We start from the raw sequence: 22,030 nt of genomic DNA, 5'->3' as shown, positions 1-22,030 counted from the left end.
TTTCAAATAGATGTGGAACAAGTAAAAATATCTCTTTTATAAATATATATATATTAGATCGTATCTAAAAAATTACAGCTAGTGTCATATAGTCGGTGGTTATAAAGGCCCGGTTACATAATTTATGAAGTTTTTGTCCGAGCGCATTTAAGGCCCATAACCAATTACAAGAGGACTAAATATGAAATCTTGTTTTGGCCCTTGGATTGGTTAAAGGCCTGATTATTTTTGTGCATATCTACTCACCAAATCGACTGTAACAACTTTAGTTTAAACTAGGTGGGGGAACCCCCGCGTTGCGGGGGTCAGATGCTACAGGTCTTTCAGCAAAATTGAAATATGAACAAAATAACTTTACATAGGGGTAGTTTAGTCACAAAACTGTTAACGATAACAACACAGATCGATACCCTAAAAATGATTCATAAATATACCTAACATCAAGGAAAAAACTTGTAATCTAATTGAAGGCGATGACTATATTCACAATTTGCAGTTAAATCTCACAAAGTGAATGGAATGAATTATAGATATATGCTCCACAATGTATTAAAGTGATCCAGCCACCAGGTGTTTGACATCACAAATTTATGGGTGCCATACATGGGAATAACCATCTGGTACCTGTCGCATATTACACAAGAAAAAATCATGATGAGCAAAAACAGGATAGAAATTTCTCAAGTTTCAAACAACTGACAATTGAGATGTATACCTTTTGGCAATTGAATTCTATACATTTGGGCAACCATCTATTGCATGTCTATTTCTGCATTGAATTGGAAAAGTGACATGTTTGGTTCCCAAGTTTGAATAATTTTGGTAACCAAACATATCATACAATAAAATCTTGAATTCCAACTACTTTGGACTAAGCTGGAATCCGTGAGCTCTCATCTAACACAGGATTGAAAGTGGTATCTTTCTTCATTCTCTCCCCATTTGCAAATATCTCTTCTTCTGTCCAAACTCCAACTGCTAAACCAGCTGCACCAAGTGATGTTGTCTCTATATCTGCTGGTCTCACCACTGGGCTACCCAATAAATCCGCCTGCAATTTCACTTTTAATCACACAATCTAACAAAAAAAAAACTAATCACAAAATTAGTAAAAATCAAGAACAAACCTGAATTTGCATAAGGGTATTATTCACAGTACCCCATCCATCTACCCTAAGTAAAAAACTGTCCCTTTTCGTTTTTCGTTTCACCTTCCTCACCAGCATCTTTATGCATTGAATCCAACACATCTTTCACCTGAAAACACATACTTTCAAGAACAGCTCTAGCAATATGAGACTTGTTTGTAAACCTTGTGATCCCAATACAAACACCACATGCATCATCACGCCACCATGGTGCAAAAAGCCCATTGAAAGCTGGAACAAAGTAGACCCCACCAGTTGACTCAACCTGTGAAGCCAACTCCTCGATTTCACTAGCGGAACGAATAATTCCAAGACTGTCCCTCAGCCATTGAACAGCTGCTCCATCAATTGCAATTGAGCCCTCTAGAGCATAGTTTGCAGGGGCATCTTTCCCGAGTTTGAAAGCTAAAGTGGTTAACAAACCATGTTTTGATGGAATCACTTCTTCACCTGTGTTAAGAAGTATAAAAGCACCTGTCCCATAAGTGCTTTTTGCCTCTCCTTTCCTACAAGATTGACCGAACATTGCAGCGTGTTGATCCCCTAAACAACCGGAAATAGGGATTCCGGGAATCAGCCATTCCTTTCCTACGTGACCGATTACCTCGGCATGGCTTACAATTTTTGGTAGAATGGCTTTAGGGATCTTTAATGTTTTCAAAGTTGATTCATCCCAATCAAGTGTTTTCAGATTCATGAGCATGGTTCTTGATGCATTAGAGACATCAGTGACATGTATGACATTATCAATGCCTCCAGTTAAATTCCAGATTAACCAGGAATCAATGGTTCCAAAAAGTGCATCTCCTTTCTCAACTGCTGCTTTCACAGCATCCACATTTTCCAGCAGCCATATGAGCTTCAGTGCACTAAAATATGTGCTTATTGGCAAACCACATGATTCCACAAAATGGGATTTTCCCCCTGATAATTCTTTCTCCAATTTCCTACATAATAATGAGTTTAAAGATATATTAATTGATATACTTGTGATGAATGTGGTTAAAAAAACATTACCTTTTTGTGTAAACAGCAGCAATCCAATATAATAATTAACAAATTCAACTCGTTTTCTTAATAAGAAATCAATTTAGTATACTTTACACCCAAACGAATCAAAAGGGTGAAATTTAAAAACTTTGTAAACGTACTAAAATGGCTTTCTTCATTAAATTAAATTAAAACTTCAATGATATAATTTTTTGTATTCACATTTAATACATTAATTCTTGAGCCTGATTGTTACTGGAAAAAAAAAAGCATAAGATATCAGAATGACCTGAAATTGAAACGTTTGATAACTTTGTAAGAAGATTAAGCCATAATCCAGCAAAAGAAAAAGCCCTAACCTTCAGCTTTGATTTGGGGTTGACAATCGGTTTCAGATTCTGATAGGAAGAGAAAATCGAAGAGAAAGCATTGAATCACGTTTGCAGAAACTGATAAAATTAAGCTAACACCTGAAATCACATCATAAACCCAAAAGTAAATCCTAACTTCTGAAATTGAGAAAACAAAGATGCAAGAAGGGGCATCGATACCTAGCCGGTAAATGTTTGATGAACCCAAAATCGGGCCCTAATAGGGATTATAGAGAAAGAAATTCATTATGTTAATGTTATCATATAGTATGTTACTAATCAACTTTTGTAAAGAACACACACATAAAATTAAACAAACCTTCAATGCTTTATCCTTAAGTGTAGCTAGTACATCTGTAGAAGCTTCTTCAAGTGCAAATATATAGCGCTCATACCTGCATTCCAACATAAAGTCATGAAGAGGTAAAGAAAGCTGCAATTAGCAAAACCGGTCAATCGAATGAAATCTATAGAACCATAACCGAATAGAGAAGAAAGCGAGAGGGAACGGGAACCAAAGCAGACGTCGGTGCCATCTACAGGTCCGGTTTCGATGTGACCTTCTATCACGAGAGCCGAGGCAAACAGCGTATGGCAACTCCACAATCGGACCGGTGGGACTGAGGAGGTGCAAGGAGGTCGTAGGAGGAGAGAGAAGTACAAAAGGTGGAGAAGAAGCGCCTTGACCGGGAAACCATCTGCAGTCGAAGTTGGGAGCCGACTACGCATCGGTGTGAGGCGGTGGGCAAATAACACAAATCGGATGTTGAATGGGTGATTAGAAAGCGGGTGGGGGAAGATAAAGGCAGAACCGGTGGGGGAGACGTGGGAACGACACGTAACAGCCCCATCCTTATCCTTACACTAAGGACCAAATTGCCAATACCACAAACTTTAGTGCCAAAAATCTGAACCACTCAAAATATGAAAACCTATAGGTAATTTTTGCCGAAAGACATGCATATTTACTATTCAATGAGTTGGTCATCTTTAATATATATATATATATATATATATATATATATATATAAATAAATAAGAATTTGACGTTTGTTGCAAGTTTGATCTTTGATCCAAACTAAATTAGTACATTTGGTCCCTCCTATTATGTTTTCTATAAGCTATTAGGATCCCCTTATATGCAAGTCATACGAGGTATTTTTATCATTTTGTTCCCCATCTTTTTTAAAATTTGTCATCTCTCTTATGAACCTATGGCCGACCCAAGCTATGGATGGAAAAAATAAATAAATAAATAAATAAACATAAACAAACATTGTTGATGCCTAAAAAATACATCATCTTATCGCTCTCAGATCAATCTCCTCCTATCCTAGCCTCTTCCGTCTTAACAACTCAATCTCATCCTATCCTAACCTCTTCCTTCTTAAGAACATACAAAAACCACATACCCAAGATTACATTAAGCAATCTTCTAAATTTCCTTAACCACCATTCATCAGAAATTATAATTAACAATTTAACATCATAACATAATTTTTTTTTCAACTATGTAAAAGAAAACCTATTTTCCATTTATCTTGAAACCACTCTCCAACCCACAGTCGCAATTTGCACACCCACCATCGATGATAATCACCTTCAATTTACTATTTCATTCATGCAAACCTTTTTTATCATTATTATCAACTCACATCCCATGCAAAATCTCAATGACCACATATCTACATTAGAATGAGCATTAAGTTGATAATAGTTACAATTTTGTAGTAACCTCATAAAGAAGGTGACGTGTAATTGATAATATATAAAATATACTTGAAAATCATTTCATTTAATAATGATGCTAAAAGTTTTGATAACCGCATCAAATATAGACTTAAAAATAAAAATCTAGTTTTATATTTATAAATCCTAACAAACCAAACTGACTATCTACACTAGGCAGTGGAACTTATCAATATGACAATATAGTTTAAATAAGTAATGGTCTCGAACACATATCAAACAAAAATGTACTAATATATTAGTATCTTCTTATTAATCAATCTCAAAAGAAAGCATATAAAGGGAAATAAGTGTCATTCAAAACCACTAAATAAAACTAACAAAACTAACCACAAGTATCACGCATAATAACCATGACTAACTGCATAGGTAATATAATATGAAGGTACTTATATTTGTATTCAATCCATCCTAGTTCAATTAATTAATATCGTTTAAACGATATTGGTATGTGATATTGTTATATATATATATATATATATATATATATATATATATACACACACATTATTTAAGTACATTTTAGCTTTATTTTGGTTAATCACAAAGATCTTTGATGCTTAATTAGTATAAAATCTATTTTGTATCTAAAGAAGGACATTCTCAAGGAAAATGACTAAAAATGGACAAAGTTCGAAAGTTAGAGGTTGAAGCCTGCGTAAAGAGGAAAAGAGAAGAAGAATTGTGCATAAAGAAGATTCCACGACATGAAAGTTTCTGGTCCACGACGTGGCAACGTAGAAGCTTCCCGATGAATCTACAAAGACTTGAAGCCCACACGTATAAACTGTATCATATGGCGTGGATGTTTGTTTTCCACGGCATGGCGACCCATTTAAGGCAACTATATATATATATATATATATATATATATATATATATATATATATATATATATATATATAAATATGTCGACTTTTAGGTCGAATATTGGGAGAGTGTTGTTGCTACCTGTGATTAATACCTTCTGAGAAACCCTTAAAAGGCAAGGAGTCGATTGGATATCAAGTATTCAAAGAGATCTACACGAAGAACACAAGAAATCATTTGGTTTGCTAGTTTAAATCATGTATGTTCTAGTTTACTTTGTTTTTTATTGTGTTTCTAAGTTAGTTAAGGGATAAATACCCTAACTTTCATTTAGCATAGATGAACCGTAACATTCATCACTTAGGTAATTTACATTTTTGACCCTAGAAATAAGATTTTCTTGCATTTTGGTCCATGGCTTCTTTAATTGCGGGACACGTTCTTTTGAAGTATGTTGGGCGTACACTTAGGTACGCTAGGTGTATGTGACAAAAACCCAAACCCTAATTGTTAGGGTTAGAGACATATTTAAGCATCATTAACTCTCAATACCTCTTCCCCTTATCAGCCTCTATTGCCCACTTCGCCCCTTACAAACCCCAATCTCCATTGGTGGTGTTTTGAGCTCATTTTTGGTGTTTGGTGTCCATTATGGAAAGAAGGAAGCCATTGGAAAGGAAGGAAGGAACTCCAAGCTTTGAGATATGAGTTTTATACTCCTTAAGCAACCTCCAGAAGGTATAAAGTTTTGAACTTGTTTATTATCTCATTAGATCTTGTTAGATATGGAGTTTTGTGCATTTTAGTCCCATATTCTTGGTCTAAGTGAGTATGAACTACTCTAGACCAAATGAGTTGTCCTTTTGGACATTTTAGAGTGTCTAGAGTTATAAAATGGGATCTTGATCGTTCACATCACTCCATGCATGCTTTTTGGTGGCTTAGAACATTGTGATAGGTTAGTGTTTTGGTGTTGGGTACTTAATAGCCATGCAAGATCATAAAGTTATAAACATTATGATTTAGAACGTTATTTAGGACTAGATCTGGCCTTTGGACGAACAGACTTAAGAGAAAAAGAAGTTAATAAGAAGATTGCTATCTGGTGGAGTACGTTGGGCGTACTCCTTTGGAATCTCGTTTCTGCAAGGGTGAGTACCCCATGCGTACATGTTGAGTACGCTGGGCGTACTCAATCTGAAGTTGACTTCTTTGACTTCTGACCTTTGAATTTGACCTATGGTTATTTTGGGTAGTAGTTTGAGACTAGGTCATTGTTTGTTGTATAGGTTACCTGTAGAGACAGCAGTCGGAGATGTGATCTGTTCAATTATCTTTTTGAACTGTGATATGAGTTTTCCTCATTGTACTTGTGAGGCGAAGGCACCAAGGCCGACCTACTGGATTTCGTATCCTGGTATATTAGATTGTTGTTATGCTGAGTATGTGCTAGATTAGTATATTTGCATGATTACTTGTGTTGCTGAGTATGTGTTAGATTGGTAGATCTATATGATTACCTATATTGTTGATTATTGATTTTTATTGTATATGTTGACATGTTATGGTTTGTTGGGTTGAGGCGGTCCTGCTTTGTGTTGAAGGCCAAGACATCCGGGGCGGTCCAGATAGACTGAAGGCCTGCGAGGCGATCCAGTATGGCCGAAGGCCCGGAGAGCGGTCCCGATAGGTTGTAGGCCCTACGAGGCGGTCCAGTCAGGCTAAAGGATTATATATATGCATAAATATGTATTTTGGTTGTGTGTGGTACTTTTGGGGAACTCACTAAGCTTTGGCTTACAGTTTAAGTTTTACGTTTCAGGTACTTCAGATGATCGTGGGAAAGCAAAGGTGTGATCGTGCACATCCTTCTGGTTTTATGATATTGGATTTTGGGCACTCTGATTTGTGATTATTACTTTTCGGAACAATGTTTTGTAAACAACTATGGTTTTTTATTTGGTTTTAAAAATGAAAATTATACCTTGATTTTTGGGATGTCACATGTTGGTATTAGAGCCTTGGTTTGAGCAAATTGGATGAGCATTCGTGTGAATCCAGACTCAAACTAAGGATTTGTAATAGTTTTCAAAATTATTTTTAAGGGTAACCAAAGAAGGATGAGATCTGTACGATCAGGCGGAGCAAGAAAGTGTGCCCCAAGATACCCACATTGTTATTTTGTTATGATGTTATGATAGAACTGCATGATAGTGGTAGGCTAGGAATCTTCAGGAATTGCGTGATTGAATTTCCTGATGTATGATGCCTAATAGCCTAGGAGGACTTCTTGTATGCTAGATGCAATTGACATCATTTATGTAGTTGCTTAGTGTGTGCATCATACTTGTACATAACTAAGATTCTATAGCCTAAGAATGGTTGGTTTACTGATATGGGCATATTTAGTTATAAAATCCATGCATTATCTTAATACTTTATGTTGTTTTTGTTTCAAATATTGAACAAAAGGTACTTAATTAGTTTAAAATTTCATTTCAGCAACAGAGACATGCTCGGAGGGAAAAGGAAGTAGATTTGGCAATTGGAAGCTTGGATTTTGGATTTTGAAGAAAGAAGATAGAATTGAAGAAAAACACGGTGTGTTTATCCTAAAACACGACGTGTTGGTGTGGAGTCAACAGTTGAAGTTGTGATCTATTCAACTATCTTTTCTGACTATGGGGTGAGTTTTCCTCACTGTACTTATGGTTCGAAGGCACCAAGGTCGGCCCACTAAATTTCATATCATGATATATTGGATTGCTGTTATGTTGAGTATTTGCTAGATTAGTAGATATTCATTATTACTTGTGTTGCTGAGTATGTGTTAGATTGGTAGATCTGTATGATTACCTATATTGTTGGTTATTTATTGTTATTGTATATGTCGACATGTTATGTATTGTTGGGTTGAGGCAGTCCTGATTTGTGCTGAAGGCCAAGACACCCGAGGCAGTCCGGATATATTGAAGGCCTACGAGGTGGTCCAGTTAGGCTGAAGGCTTGGAGAGCGGTCCAGATAGGTTGTAGGCCCTACGAGGCGGTCCAGTCAGGCTGAAGGCTCATAGATGCATGTTGTTATCTGTTTTGGTTGTGTGTGGTACTTTGAGGGAACTCACTAAGCTTTGGCTTACAATTTAGGTTTTATGTTTCAGGTACTTCAGATGATCGTGGGAAAGCAAAGGCATGATCGTGCACATCCTTCCGGTTTTATGATATTGTATTTTGGGACACTCTGATTTGTGATTATTACTTTTGGGAACGATGTTTGGTAAACAACGATGGTTTTTTTATTTGGTTTTAAAAATGAAAATTTTACCTTGATTTTTGGGATGTTGCATGAACCTACTACTATGAGTTGATTTCAACATTTATGGATTACTTTAGTGTGGTTTTAACGTGTGTTTGATAGATCATTATCCTAGTATATTAAAGTTCTAACCTTTATTGTTTTTCCTTTAATTTTTGTATAGTTAGATGATTAATTTCATTACGTGAACTAGTTATCTAGTCTTTTATTAACATTGAATTGCTAGATCTAGTGATTGCACAAATCCTAGGGTTAGGTGGTAAAATTTATATAACGTCCCAAAGATATCAAAAATATTTTTGAATTTAAAAATATATTCACCAATTAAACCTTTTTAAAAACCATTGAGTAACATTTGATTGATTTTGAAACATTCAGATCTTTGAGGTATGAAAACTTATCAATTTTTGGATTTGAGACCGATTACAACGTGAGGATAGCCCTCTCACGTAGTGACATGGACGTAGTATGCGGGTGCATCATTAAAGGTGTCACGACTTGACACTATAGGTGTCACGATGTGAGACCTGATGAAACCCTAAGTTCGGATTTTGGACATATTTAAGGGAAGTGAGGGGCTAGGGTATCCCTCGACCTTAACCCCCATCACCTCCAAGCCAAAGAGAGAAACCCTAATTCCTCCACTCTATTTTGGAGATTACTTTGGTGTTTTTGATAGTTTGAAGAGAAGAAGAAGGTGTTTTAGTTGTGCATTTAGCAAGGGAACCTCATCCTTATCATATTGTGCTAGCTTTGGACCTGTGTAAGTGTCAAAGCTCCAACCTTTATTGTTTGTTATGGCTAGATCTTTGTTTTGTCCCATTTTATCCATGATTAAGCAAGCTTGAAGGAAAAGAAACCATAAAGTTGGAAACTTTATGGGTTATAAGGGTCCCTAGAGTGATATAATATTTAGATCTTATAAATGGTTGAGTATTAAATCTTTGCATGAAAACTTTAGTGACCTTTCTTACACTTTTGACCCAAAATGAGATCTAGACATGTAGTGGACATACATGTCCATAAATCATCGATCTTTAAGTTGATTTTGGAGTAATAAGACCTTCTAGAAAGTTGGAATGCATGAGTGAAAATATTAGGCCTGAATGCATTAAGATACCCACTGTTCGAAGCTCACGGCGTGACGAATTAGGGGTCACGTCGTGAGAAAGGAAATTACTAATTATTTTGGACTTATGTTGTCATGATGTGAGGGGTTAATCCTCACGACATGACATTGATCTGTATCGTTAGGGTGAAAGCTAAGCTGATTCGACTCGTGACTGAGTTAAGAACTGAGGGGAATCGGTTCTCACGACGTGACCATAAGCTGGTCACAATGTGAGGGCCAACTAAAGGAAGGATTGACCATTGAATTTGACCGTCGAATTTTGACCCATTGACTTTTGGTCAACTAAGAGGATCGAGGACCTTGAAGGGCAAAATGGTCTTTTGTCTAAAGGAGAATTTCATTGGTCTTTAGACTTGATGAGTTGAGGTATTTATCTTAATTTCTAATTAGGGTTTGGTTTGGATATATTTAGTGGGAGACACTTCAGCACCAACAGCCTAAGTGTGAGATCCGTTCATTAACTGATTGAGGTGAGTCTCTTCACTGTACTCGTGGGTCAAAGGCACCAATATCGACCCACTGGATTATGTTTGTAGGATGATAATTGTCTTTGTAACACTTGTTAATATGACTGTATATGCTTGTTGTCTTTGTGACTCTTGCTAATGTTATTGTATGCTTAGATGTAGGTGGTGAAATAGACCCAATATCGTTTGAAAGATACTGAAGGAGTTGAAATAGACTCACGTGTGAAATAGAACTAGTACTGGTTGAAAGATACCGAAGGAGTTAAAATAGACTCGGGGGTGAAATAGACCCAGTACCGGATGAAAGATACCGATGGAGTTGAAATAGACTCAGGGGTGAAATAAACCCAGTTTAGTTTCAGGTTGTTATGTATATTTTGTAAGGGTATTTTGGGGGAAACGCACTAAAATTTATGCTTACAGTTTTATGTTTATGGTTTCAGGTACTTTTGGTTCGAAAGAGAAGGGCCCGACATGATCGTACTGCATCGACTAGTATTCCGCATTTCATGATATGGTTTGTACTATAATGACTATTTTATATATTATCACATTTTGATGGATTTTGGAATGAATAAATGATGGTTTTGACAGTTTTATAAATAAATTTTGTACATAGTATTTTTGGGACGTTACAAGTTAGTATCAGAGCCTTGGTTTGAGGGATTCGGGCACACTCTCGGGTGTGTCTGAACTCAAACGGAGGAATTACTAATCTTTTTAAAAGAAAATGAATTTTCTAAATAGATTTTTATAAATAAAGGGGTACGATGCGTGCAATTAGTCAAGCTCAAGTAAGTATTTTTCATAATACCCATACATGTTTATAGTTTCAGTATATGTATATGTGTATAGCATGCTAGATTTGGACTAATGATTTGCTCATAATTTCATGGTAGGATGCTAGGAGAGATGCCTTTGTATGCCAGTTGTATGAGATTTTAGAACTGCATGTATAGATTTCAGATGATTAGATAGAGTGGTATGATTAGGTAGTGCACTGGTTTAGAACTCAATGCTCGAATGTTGCTTGCTTTGTACTTCTAGGGACTCCATTGGTCCCAGCTAATTATTTAGTGAATACGTTAAATTACATGTTATAGGGACTAGATAATTTTTGAAGGTTAGGTTCAACCCTATTGCGCATCTATTGTTTGAGTCTAATCGTTGTAGGGTGGGACCTAGTAGTTAAAAACTATCTGGTGTCGGTAACATGTAATTGTATTCATGAGGTAGTTAGAACGTATTGGAGGGAGTCTCGTTTGCAACTGATGTCATCTAGTGGTGGGAAACGAACCCTACGAAAGCCTAGGATACGTGTTAGCGCGTTGAGCACACTATAGTGCGAGTGAAATGATTGATAGTAGGGAAGTGACTTGCAGGATTTGAGGCAGTCCTTGAGGAAGGTATAGATAGGTGTGGAAGCTAGTATTGGGTCCGTACTACTAAATGCACAAGATCTATACCTGAGATGAGGAAGGTCTTGATGATTCCGAGAAACTTCGGGGTGTGAACCTCTTCGTGCATGTAACTGATTGTTTATGTATTGTGTTTCAGCATTGTAATGACACAAGGTAGAGCAGGAGGTTCAAGATTTGGATATGGTTCAGGCACTAACACCGAACCAATTGACGAGGGACTATGCGAGTTCATTGCATCTGAGATTACGAGAGGTACCCTCGATGCGACCCCGATGATGTTCGGGACGACCAGGGAGGGTATCATTGAGTTAATGGAGGAGCGCTTTCAGGATTTCATTTCCGAGTTGGCTGTCAGGCAGTATGGAGCCCGGACACTCTCCTTCAAGGATTTCATGGAATGTGGGGTGCTAGATTTTCTCAGGGTGAAAGACCACATTGCCTCTAGGAGGTGGATAGCAGACAAGGAGAGCGACAAGATACTAGTATCTACCCCGAGGGGTCAAAGGTGAGGTTCGCTGCAGGCTGCCTAAGCAAGCGAGACTGATATTTGTGGAAGGAGGTTGGATACGCTCTAGGATTACCAGCTATTGAGGCCATGACCTGGCCAGACTTTGTGACCCGGTTTCGAACAGAGTTTGCACTTGTTGTCCAGGTGCAACAGGTGGTGAGGGAGTTCCAAGACCTGTGCCAGACTACCGAGAATGTGGCAGAGATCACCACCAAGTTTCTAGAGAGAGCTTTATTGGTATCCCATCATGCTGCAGAGGAGGAGATGAAGAAGGCTCAGTACCACAACATGCTGAGAGCGGATATCAGGGAGTTTTCTAGGTTTTCAACATGTCGGACACTGGAGGCCATGATATCTAGAGCCTGCGAACGGGAGATCGATTTGGAGCACCTTGGAAAGAGGAAGGTAGAGCAGGTACAAACGGTCAGGGGTTCAGACAAGAAAACCAAGAATTTTGATTCTAGATCGAAGGGGACAGCAGGGTTGGGGCCGCTGTGGCAAGTGCGGCAGGATGCACGATGGGATTTTCAGGGCTGGTGGTTCGGGCTGCTATAAGTGTGGCAAGATAGGGCACTACGGCAGGGATTACACTACCACCACCACTACTACCCATGCTTCGAGTCTGATCTACTTTCATTGCAATCAGATAGGCCATAAGAAGGCCGATTGTCCAAGTTTGACAATAGGAGTGGTTGCAGCACCCGCTCCGGCGACACTGAGGATCACCGATGGCCGGGAGGGCAAGGCGGTGGCCCCTATGGTGAAGATCAAGGCTTCTCAGCTGACAGTCAAGGAGGTGCGTGCGACTCCTGACGTGGTTACAAGTATGTTTTCCATTTATTTATGCACTTTCATTATTGTCTATTCTTATGTTTCATGTCGTAATGTTTAGGGACGTTCTTAGTGAAGGGATTGCCTGCTTTGGTTCTTTTTTATTCAGGCGCTACTCGATCATTTCTATCTCTTGCACTCAACAAGAGATTTGGTGATGCTCCTAGGAGCTTGATTATCTGTTGGAGGTAGAGATCCCTAATGATCGTTCAGTGAGAGTATCAAGGGTTCATCGGGTTTGTACTCTTGAGCTGTTTCGAGAGGGATACCCGATTGATTTGGTTCCTATTCCTTTGCGCGAGAGCAAGGTCATTGTGGGGATGGACTCGTTGAGCCCTAATAGGGCGATGGTAGATTGTGAGCACCCGTTAGTTCGTGTTTTAAATCCCAAGTGGGGAAGAGCTAGTTATTCATGGCGAGGGTGCTCAGCGAGGGCCATCTTGTTGTTTGGCTGTGAGGGCTAGGAGATACCTTCATGAGGGTTGTTCTGGTTTTGTGACCTATGCGTTGGATACCCAAGAGGAGGGAAAGACGTCGGCTGATGATGTGGCAATTGTTCAGGAGTATCCTGATGTGTTCCCAAAGTATTTTCCGGGAGTGCCTCCGAAGAGTCAGCTTGATTTCCGTATAGACCTGGTTCCAGGTCCGGCTCCAATAGCCAAGGTACCTTACTGGTTAGCACCTCCATAGATGCAGGAGTTGTCTACATGACTGTAGGATCTGTTAGACAAGGGTTTTATCAGACCAAGTAGCTTACCATGGGGAGCTCCGATACTGTTTGTGAGGAATAAGGATGGTTCCCACAAGATGTGAATCAGTTACCGGGTGTTAAACAACCTGACGGTGAAGAACCGTTACCCACTCCTGAGGATCGATGATTTTTTCGATCAACTTCAGTGCGCATCTTGATTCTCTAAGATAGATTTACGGTCGGATATCACCAGATGAGTGTCAGAGAGGAAGACATGTAGAAAACTGCTTTTAGGACTTGTTATGCTCATTACGAGTTCGTGGTGATGCCTTGCGGGCTCACTAATGCTCCAGCCGTGTTCATGGATCTCATGAACCCCATGTGTAGACCGATGTTGGATCGGTCTGTCATTGTATTTATTGATGATATTCTGGTCTATTCTAAGACCAAGGAGAAATATGAGGATCATCTGCGAGAGGTTCTGGAGACTATGAAGAGGGAAAGTCTTTATGCCAAGTTCTTCAAGTGCGAGTTTTGGTTGCGCGAGGTGTAGTTTTTGGGGCACCTTGTAAATGAGAGGGGGATATTGGTCAACCCGGCCAATATTGAGGTCGTGATGAAGTGGGAGGTTCCGAAGTCTCCATCTAAGATTTGGAGTTTCTTGGGTTTATCAGGATATTATTGGAGGTTCTTTGAGAATTTTTCTAGGATCATAGTTTCGTTGACCAGGTTGACAAAGAAGACAGTTACTTTCCGTTGGGGGCCTGAGTAGCTGGTAGCTTTTAAGACCCTGGGGCAGAGATTGTGTGAGGCTTCAATCTTGACTCTGCCCGTGTCCGTTGATTACTTTGTGGTTTATTGTGATGCATCGATCACGGGTTTGGGCGTTATTCTTATGCAGCGGGGCCATGTGATTGCTTATGCTTTGAGGCAGCTGAAGCCTCATGAGGTGATTTATCCTACTCATGATTTGGATCTGGGGGCTATGCTTTTTGCCCTCGATATTTGGCGTCACTATTTGTATGGGGTTTGTTGTACCATTTACACGAACAATAAGATTTTGAGATATCTGATGAATCAGCTGAGTCTAACACGAGGCAGCGCTGGTGGGTCGACGTGGTGAAGGATTATGATTATGAGATCCTTTATCACCACGGAAAGGCCAACGTGATGGCCGATGCGCTAAGTCACAAGGTGATGAGTGCGCCTATTCGAGATCTATGTTTGAAGGTGACGGTAATTACCCAATTATTAGAGCAGATTTGTGAGGCTCGGGTCGAGGCCATGAAAGAGGAGCACCGTAAGAGTGATAGCATTGCGGGGCATGTGTCCTCTTTTGACTATGATAGTAGGGAACTGTTGACGTTACACCGTAGGATTTGGGTTCCATATTTGGGCAGTACACGATAGGTACTGATGGAGGAGGCACCCAAGTCGAAGTTATCTATTCATCCGGGTGCGATGAATATGTATAGAGACCTCCGAACCGATTATTTGTGGCCCTACATGAAGTGGGATGTGGCCTGGTATATGGAGAGGTGCTTGACTTGCAGGAAGGTCAAGGTCGAGCATCAGCGACCTCACGAAAAAATGGAGCCGTTAGGTATTCCCGTTTGGAAATGGGAAGAGATCACGATAGACTTCATCATGAAGTTACTGCAGACAACATGAAGGGTGGATTCAATTTGGGTCATCGTAGATCGATAGACCAAAAGTGCACATTTTATCCCCATCCAAGAGAGCATCTCTAAGGAGAAATTGGCAGATGTTTATATCCGAGAGCTTGTGTCACGACATGGGGTTCCGGTATCAGTGATCTTGGATAGGAATGTTTGATTCACTTCCAGATTTTTAAGGAAGTTCCACGAGGAGTTAGTCACTCAATTGCACTTTAGCACAACTTTCCATCCTCAGACCGAAGGTCAGAGTGAGAGGACTATCCAGACGTTGGAGGTGTAACGACCCAAAAACTATAAGGTAATTTTTTTAATTCAACATATAAATGCCATTTATCTTTCCAACCATTAAAGCACATCATAGTGAAAATAGTTATCAGAATACAATCCCTAAAATCATAAAGTTGCGGAAACATGGGTGGATGCACTATGATCAAGTCGGGCCCTTCCTTTTCAAACCAGTAGTGCCTGAAACCATAACCATAGAAACCGTAACCATAAAAACCGTAATCACAAAGCTTAGTGAGTTCCCTAAAATACCACATACCATACATATCATTGGGCCCAACCCACCATAATGGGCCTAGCCCTTCCAAGTCAGTGGGCCCAATCCATCATACAAATACAAGAGTCACAGAGACAATTAGCATCCTATATAACATACATTGGTCCTAGCCCTTCTTGATCCATGGGCCCAACCCAACATAAAAATGGGCCTACCTCGTCATATAATGGGCCTAGCCCAACATACGATGCAAGAGTCACAAAGACAACTAGCGTAACAGGTCCCGGTGGGCCGGCATTGGTGCCTTCGACCTACAGGTACAGTGATGAGACTCGCCTTAGTCTGAACATGTAGCTGAAAAGGTCTTTGCTCTGAATATTAGCTCTAACCATCACCTATTCATCAAATAGTGACCAATATCAAATACAACTCAAAATACCCAAAATACCCTTAGGTTAAACTTGGTTAAATCCTGATCAAAGTCAAAAGACAAAATTGGTCAACATAGCTGAGTACGCCTAGCGTACTCAGCTTGTACGTTTGGCATACACGAGCTTGACCCGAAACGTGATGGCTGACCACAAATGCCCATCGTTACTGGGGGAACGCCTAGCGTTCGCGACTAAGTTTTTTTCCTTCTTATTAAGAGCTTAATCCTTAATCTATTTTGTCCATATTCCAGATCTAGCCTTAAAATAATGTCCTTAACCATAAAGTTTCCAAATTTATGGTCTTTCATAGCCATTAAGTGCCCAAACACAAAAACTCTAACTACTTAACCGTTTAAAACCTTGTAACTCATGCATGGAAGAAAATTAACAACCGAGATCATATTGTTATACTTCTAGAAGCTCTACAACGTCTGAAAGGACAACTTATATGGATTAGAGTAATCCATACTCATAATACCAAGCTTATGGGACCAAAAGAACACAATTTCACGGCTAAACAATATCTTATCAATGCTTCATGAAGTTTATAGATTTTTACCTTTAAAAGGTGTCAAGTGATGTTGTTATTCTGGATCCAAAGTGTTCCACTCCTCCAAGATGATCTTCTCTTCTTTCTCCATCCTTCAAGATTACCAAAACACACTTTAAGGATCAAAATGCTCTCCAATGTATTAGGTTTTGTAAAGGTCGAGGTTAGGGCTGGAGGTTGATGAAAGAAGGGAGGTTTGGGACTTAAGGAAGTTTAAATAGGGTCCAAACCCTAATATTAGGGTTTGGGATTTTGGGATGAACGCCCAGCATTCCTGGGGAAACGCCCAATGTTCGCGAGCTTTGCCCAATAATTATGAAAATGCCATTATGGACCAATTTGCAACCAATTATCATATTAGATGCGGGGGGGGGGGGGGGGGGGGGGGTAAATGGTAAATAACTAAATATTCGGATGCTACACTAAGTCCAAAACCTTCATAACTTCTAACGGTCACAGCTTCTTCGTTTCAACTCTGTTTTCGACGATCTTTATATCCATAGAAAGCTATTGAGGAGCTCTACAATCCTATCTAATTACTTTGACTTAAAACACATCGAACTAAAATCCTTAATTCTTAAAGGAAGTCTGAAACACCACTTTCCCATTTTACGCTTTGACTCCAAAGCATAAACGTAGCTCTTGGATCACATAACCTTTATTACCTACATGCAATTGGGTCTAAACCTCTCTTTCCCAAAGCCCGAAGCCTTATGATACTTTATCTTCAGGTCACGACCCCGAATTATGAAACGAATCAAAACAGGGTGTTACAACTCACCCCCACTTAAATTAGATTTCGTCCACGAAATGACTCCTTGCTACTTTCCAGGCAATCAAACAATTCCGACGAATTCCTCTTGAATCCCTGATTCGGCGAAGAGGTTGACTCATACTTATAGCGACTTTCTAATGCTGCCACCGTAATTCAACCTTAACAGGACTTATACGCCATAATGGAGAACCATTTATTGATCCACTAATGGAAAAACAACACTTTTCACTCCTAATTCCGAAACCGCTAAAACTTTACCTAACCCCCACACAAGCAAAACCATTCTGAAACACAATCATGAGGACTTCTCACTACATTCTGAACTGAAATACATTCTTTCAATCCTGAATTATCCAACTGATACTCTTGGCAGGCAAAATCCTTGAACAAACCTTGCTGATGAAAAGATATTTCATATAAACAAAGGCGACTCCCAACACGAGTATCATCCATTTGCCAACCCGAAACATAACTCATGTAACACCCGGTTTCAAATCGCTTCATTATGTGGGGATGTGGCATAAACATCAGTTATCATAAGGCTTGAAACCTTGGGGAAGAAAGGATTTGGCCCTTTTTGAATAAGGTTGTTAAAGTATAAGTGATCTGAGTGTTCGATGGTGTTTCAGAGCCTAAGGGAATAATCATAATTTTTTAATTCGGTGTTTATGAATTTTGGGTTTGGTTTGGGGAGTTTTAAGGCTATAATGATTTTTCAGAAGCGTAGGGATTCTCTTCACCTTTCCGTGGATATAAAGTTCTTCAGAAACAGACTTAGATCGAGGAAGTTATGGTCTTCTGAGTGTATTAAGGTTTAAGATGGAACCATAGTACGCGGGGCGTACAACAAGTTACGCTTGGCATACTAGCTGAGAAACTAGTACGCGGGGCGTACCTATGGTGTACGCTTAGCATACTAGTGGATAAGAGTCGCAGGTCACCGGCCTCGTATGTTGGGCGTACGAAGAGTACACTGGGCGTACGAGGGGGAATAGAAAACCCTAATTTTCGTGTTGTACCCTATATAAGCTTTATGTTAGCCTCTTTTGATCATTTCTTAGTCAACCTCCATATCCTAAAACCCTAATTCGTTCCATAGTCTTTGTTTGGTGATCTTGAGCTCTTGTGAGGCTTTTGTGGAAAGCTTTTATGGATCTAGAAGAAGAAGAAGAAGGAGCTTGAAGACTTGCTCTTTGAAGGAAAGCTTTGAGATCCAGCATTTGCATCTCCTTTTGGTGGCATGGGAGGTATAAAGTCCAAACCTTGCCTTTTCATTTCATGGATCCTCTTCTTGGTTCATTTTTGGTCATTTTGGTCCTTTTGGTTGATGATTGGGAGTTAAAGTCGTTTTGAATCTTGTAATTGTTGATTTGGATACATAACGGGTTCCTTGGGCATAAAGGTGCAAACTTTATGGTGGTTTTGGTTACATGCATATATTAAGTCAAGTATTAAGTTTCTTTGAGCTCTAGAGTCCCATTTAGCCATGCATGCACATAAATTTGGCAACTTTATGTGATTAACCACCTTGGGGAAGTCAGATATGAGTTTGGATCCAAGTCTTAATGAATTAAGTGCTAAATTGGAAAGATGGCCATGGTTGGTGAGTACGTTGGGCATACAAGTATGTACGCTGCGCGTACAAGCCTTCCATGTTGTACGCTAATCGTACAGGCTGACTACGCCCCACGTATTCGGCAGACTTGGGCTCTTTCATTTTGGGCTTCGGTTTGGGCTTGGTAGTGTTAGGCCATCTCAAAGCTTTCCTAAAACCCTAATTCGTTCCATAGTCTTTGTTTGGTGATCTTGAGCTCTTGTGAGGCTTTTGTGGAAAGCTTTTATGGATCTAGAAGAAGAAGAAGAAGGAGCTTGAAGACTTGCTCTTTGAAGGAAAGCTTTGAGATCCAGCATTTGCATCTCCTTTTGGTGGCATGGGAGGTATAAAGTCCAAACCTTGCCTTTTCATTTCATGGATCCTCTTCTTGGTTCATTTTTGGTCATTTTGGTCCTTTTGGTTGATGATTGGGAGTTAAAGTCGTTTTGAATCTTGTAATTGTTGATTTGGATACATAACGGGTTCCTTGGGCATAAAGGTGCAAACTTTATGGTGGTTTTGGTTACATGCATATATTAAGTCAAGTATTAAGTTTCTTTGAGCTCTAGAGTCCCATTTAGCCATGCATGCACATAAATTTGGCAACTTTATGTGATTAACCACCTTGGGGAAGTCAGATATGAGTTTGGATCCAAGTCTTAATGAATTAAGTGCTAAATTGGAAAGATGGCCATGGTTGGTGAGTACGTTGGGCATACAAGTATGTACGCTGCGCGTACAAGCCTTCCATGTTGTACGCTAATCGTACAGGCTGACTACGCCCCACGTATTCGGCAGACTTGGGCTCTTTCATTTTGGGCTTCGGTTTGGGCTTGGTAGTGTTAGGCCATCTGGATTTTTATGGTTGTGCTGTTGTGACTTGTTGGACTTTATTGGTTGAAGGCCCACGATAGGAATTGGGCCTAATTTGGAAAATTGGGCCATATTTGGGCCTTAGATGTTTATTATGGATTTTGGGCCTTTGGTCATCTAGTTTGGGCCTTGACCTTGGGCCAAGCTTGAGGAAGGGTAAAAAGGTATTTTACCCTAATTGGGACTCATAGTGTAAGTCAGGGGCTAGATGTTGATGGGTTGTCATTATGGTATTGATAGTGCATGGATTTTAGCGGATCTGCAGTCAGAGATTATTCGTGGGATTAGATGTTGATGGGGTGTTGTCTTGATAAGGACAGTCTGTGGGTCTATCAGCCAGCATCCATGGATCATCTGTGTGTTTCAGCAGTGTGAGGTGAGTTTTACTCACCGTACTTGTGGGTCGAAGGCACCAATGCCGGCCCATTGGATTGATATCATGTTATGCATGTTATTGTGTTGTTGTAATCTGTTATATCAGTATCCTGGTAGATAGGATGTTGTTATGCTTAGTGATCTGCAGATCTGTTTGACTGGATGTAGACTATTATATGATTATCTATTATATATGCACATGTTTGGTCGGTGGCTGAGGCTTCACTACTCTGTGTGTTAGCCAACAGGTCGGGGCATTCCAACCCGATGGGTGAATGGGGCCCGAGGGTATTCCATCCCGAGGATGATTGGACCCATAATATGTTGGCATTCCAACCCAATGGTTGAGGTATTCCCACCCGATGGTTGACTGAACCCATAGTATGTTGGCATTCCAACATGATGGTTGAGGGCATGGGGTATTCCAACATGATGGTTAACTGGACCCATAGTATGTTGGCATTCCAACCCGATGGTTGAGGGCTTGGGGTATTCCAACCTGATAGTTGACTGGACCCATAGCATGTTGGCATTCCAACCCGATGGTTGAGGGGCTTGGGGTATTCCAACCCGATGGTTGATTGGACCCATAGTATGTTGTTTGTGGTGTATATTATTAGTTATGGGTTGGTACTTTGGGGGAACTCACTAAGCTTTGTGCTTACAGTTTTTGGTTTATGGTTTTAGGTACTTCAGCGAAATGTGGCAAGGCGATCGCGTGACCGTACACATCCTGATTTTCTGTCATTGATCGTGGGAGGCATTGATTTTAAGTATTGTTTTGAGATCACTAATTTTGTAAACATTTTTTTATTAGTAAAAGGGGTGTTTTGAAAAGTTTAAAACTGTTGAAATTTTTGGGATGTTACAAGTTGGTATCAGAGCCTTGGTTTGAGTGAATTGGAGGAACCCTCATGTGAATCCAGTCTCAAACTAAGCAAAAAGATTTTAAAGTGATTTTCAAATTGTTTTCAAAATAATCAAGAGGGATGTGATGTGTACGATCAGCCAAAGCCAGTAAGTAGACCCCAAATTACCACACTGTTATTTGATCATGTGATATGATAGAAAATCATGCTAGTGATAGGCTAGGGATCTTTAGGAATTGCATGATGCCTGATTATATGATGTCTTATCCCTTAATGAATCCATGATTAATTGTTGTATGACTCTTTTCGTGTGTGAACTGGCTATTGAGTGGATACGCTAAGTCACATGCTACATGGTTTAAATGATCTTAGGATAAGGGGTTTGGTCCTGCTGCGTAGCTCTTGTTTGAGTCCAACCATAGAGGGATTGAATCTTTTAGCCTAAGAGTGCTTAAACTGTGGGACATGTGATTGTATTCATGCGATAGTCATCTGGAACCAATGGAGAGTCGCATGGCAGTTAGTGGTTTTGTGAGTCGTGTGGGGTCATCCGGCCAGTTGCGTCATTGGATGAGGAGATGGTGGTTCCTTAGAATGGGTGCGGTTCATAGCGTGTCAGCGTAAGGAATGATTAGTCACTCTTGAGAGAGTGAGGGCAGGGCGAAGGTGCACTCAAGATGTTGGGAGTCTGAGATCGAGAGTTCATATGAGAATCTATCTGATTTTATCGTGTTTTAGTGCCAGTTGGCTCCTCTGCTCGAATGATGCTTGCTTCGTGCTTTGTGGGACCCATGTCGATGAGAGTTAACCATCAAATGGATACCTTAAATTACATGATACGAATGAAGGACTTGGACCTATGGCGCAGCTCTTGTTTGAGTCCAACCGTTGTAGGGTTGAATCCTTCAGTTAAAGGATTATTTAAGCTTTGTTTCATGTAATTGTATTCAT

The 22,030-nt window shown here is 39.8% G+C and overlaps 1 pseudogene across 1 annotated transcript; it reads right to left on the bottom strand.

Annotated features, from left to right (window-relative positions):
* Positions 1–321: 321 nt before the first annotated feature.
* Positions 322–9,213, bottom strand: LOC145105531 (glycerol kinase-like; annotated as a pseudogene). Its single transcript, XR_013707344.1, has 7 exons — positions 9,044–9,213; positions 2,829–2,904; positions 2,498–2,726; positions 2,248–2,311; positions 1,128–2,095; positions 716–1,051; positions 322–624 (listed from the first exon to the last, which is right to left on the bottom strand). The product of XR_013707344.1 is annotated as a glycerol kinase-like (transcript).
* Positions 9,214–22,030: the final 12,817 nt, after the last annotated feature.

The sequence above is a fragment of the Lactuca virosa genome, chromosome 4, assembly GCF_052849685.1.
Source record: "Lactuca virosa cultivar CGN04683 chromosome 4, Lactuca_virosa_CGN04683_v6, whole genome shotgun sequence".
Taxonomy (NCBI): Eukaryota; Viridiplantae; Streptophyta; class Magnoliopsida; order Asterales; family Asteraceae; genus Lactuca; species Lactuca virosa.
This window is presented reverse-complemented; position numbering and strand designations above follow the sequence as displayed.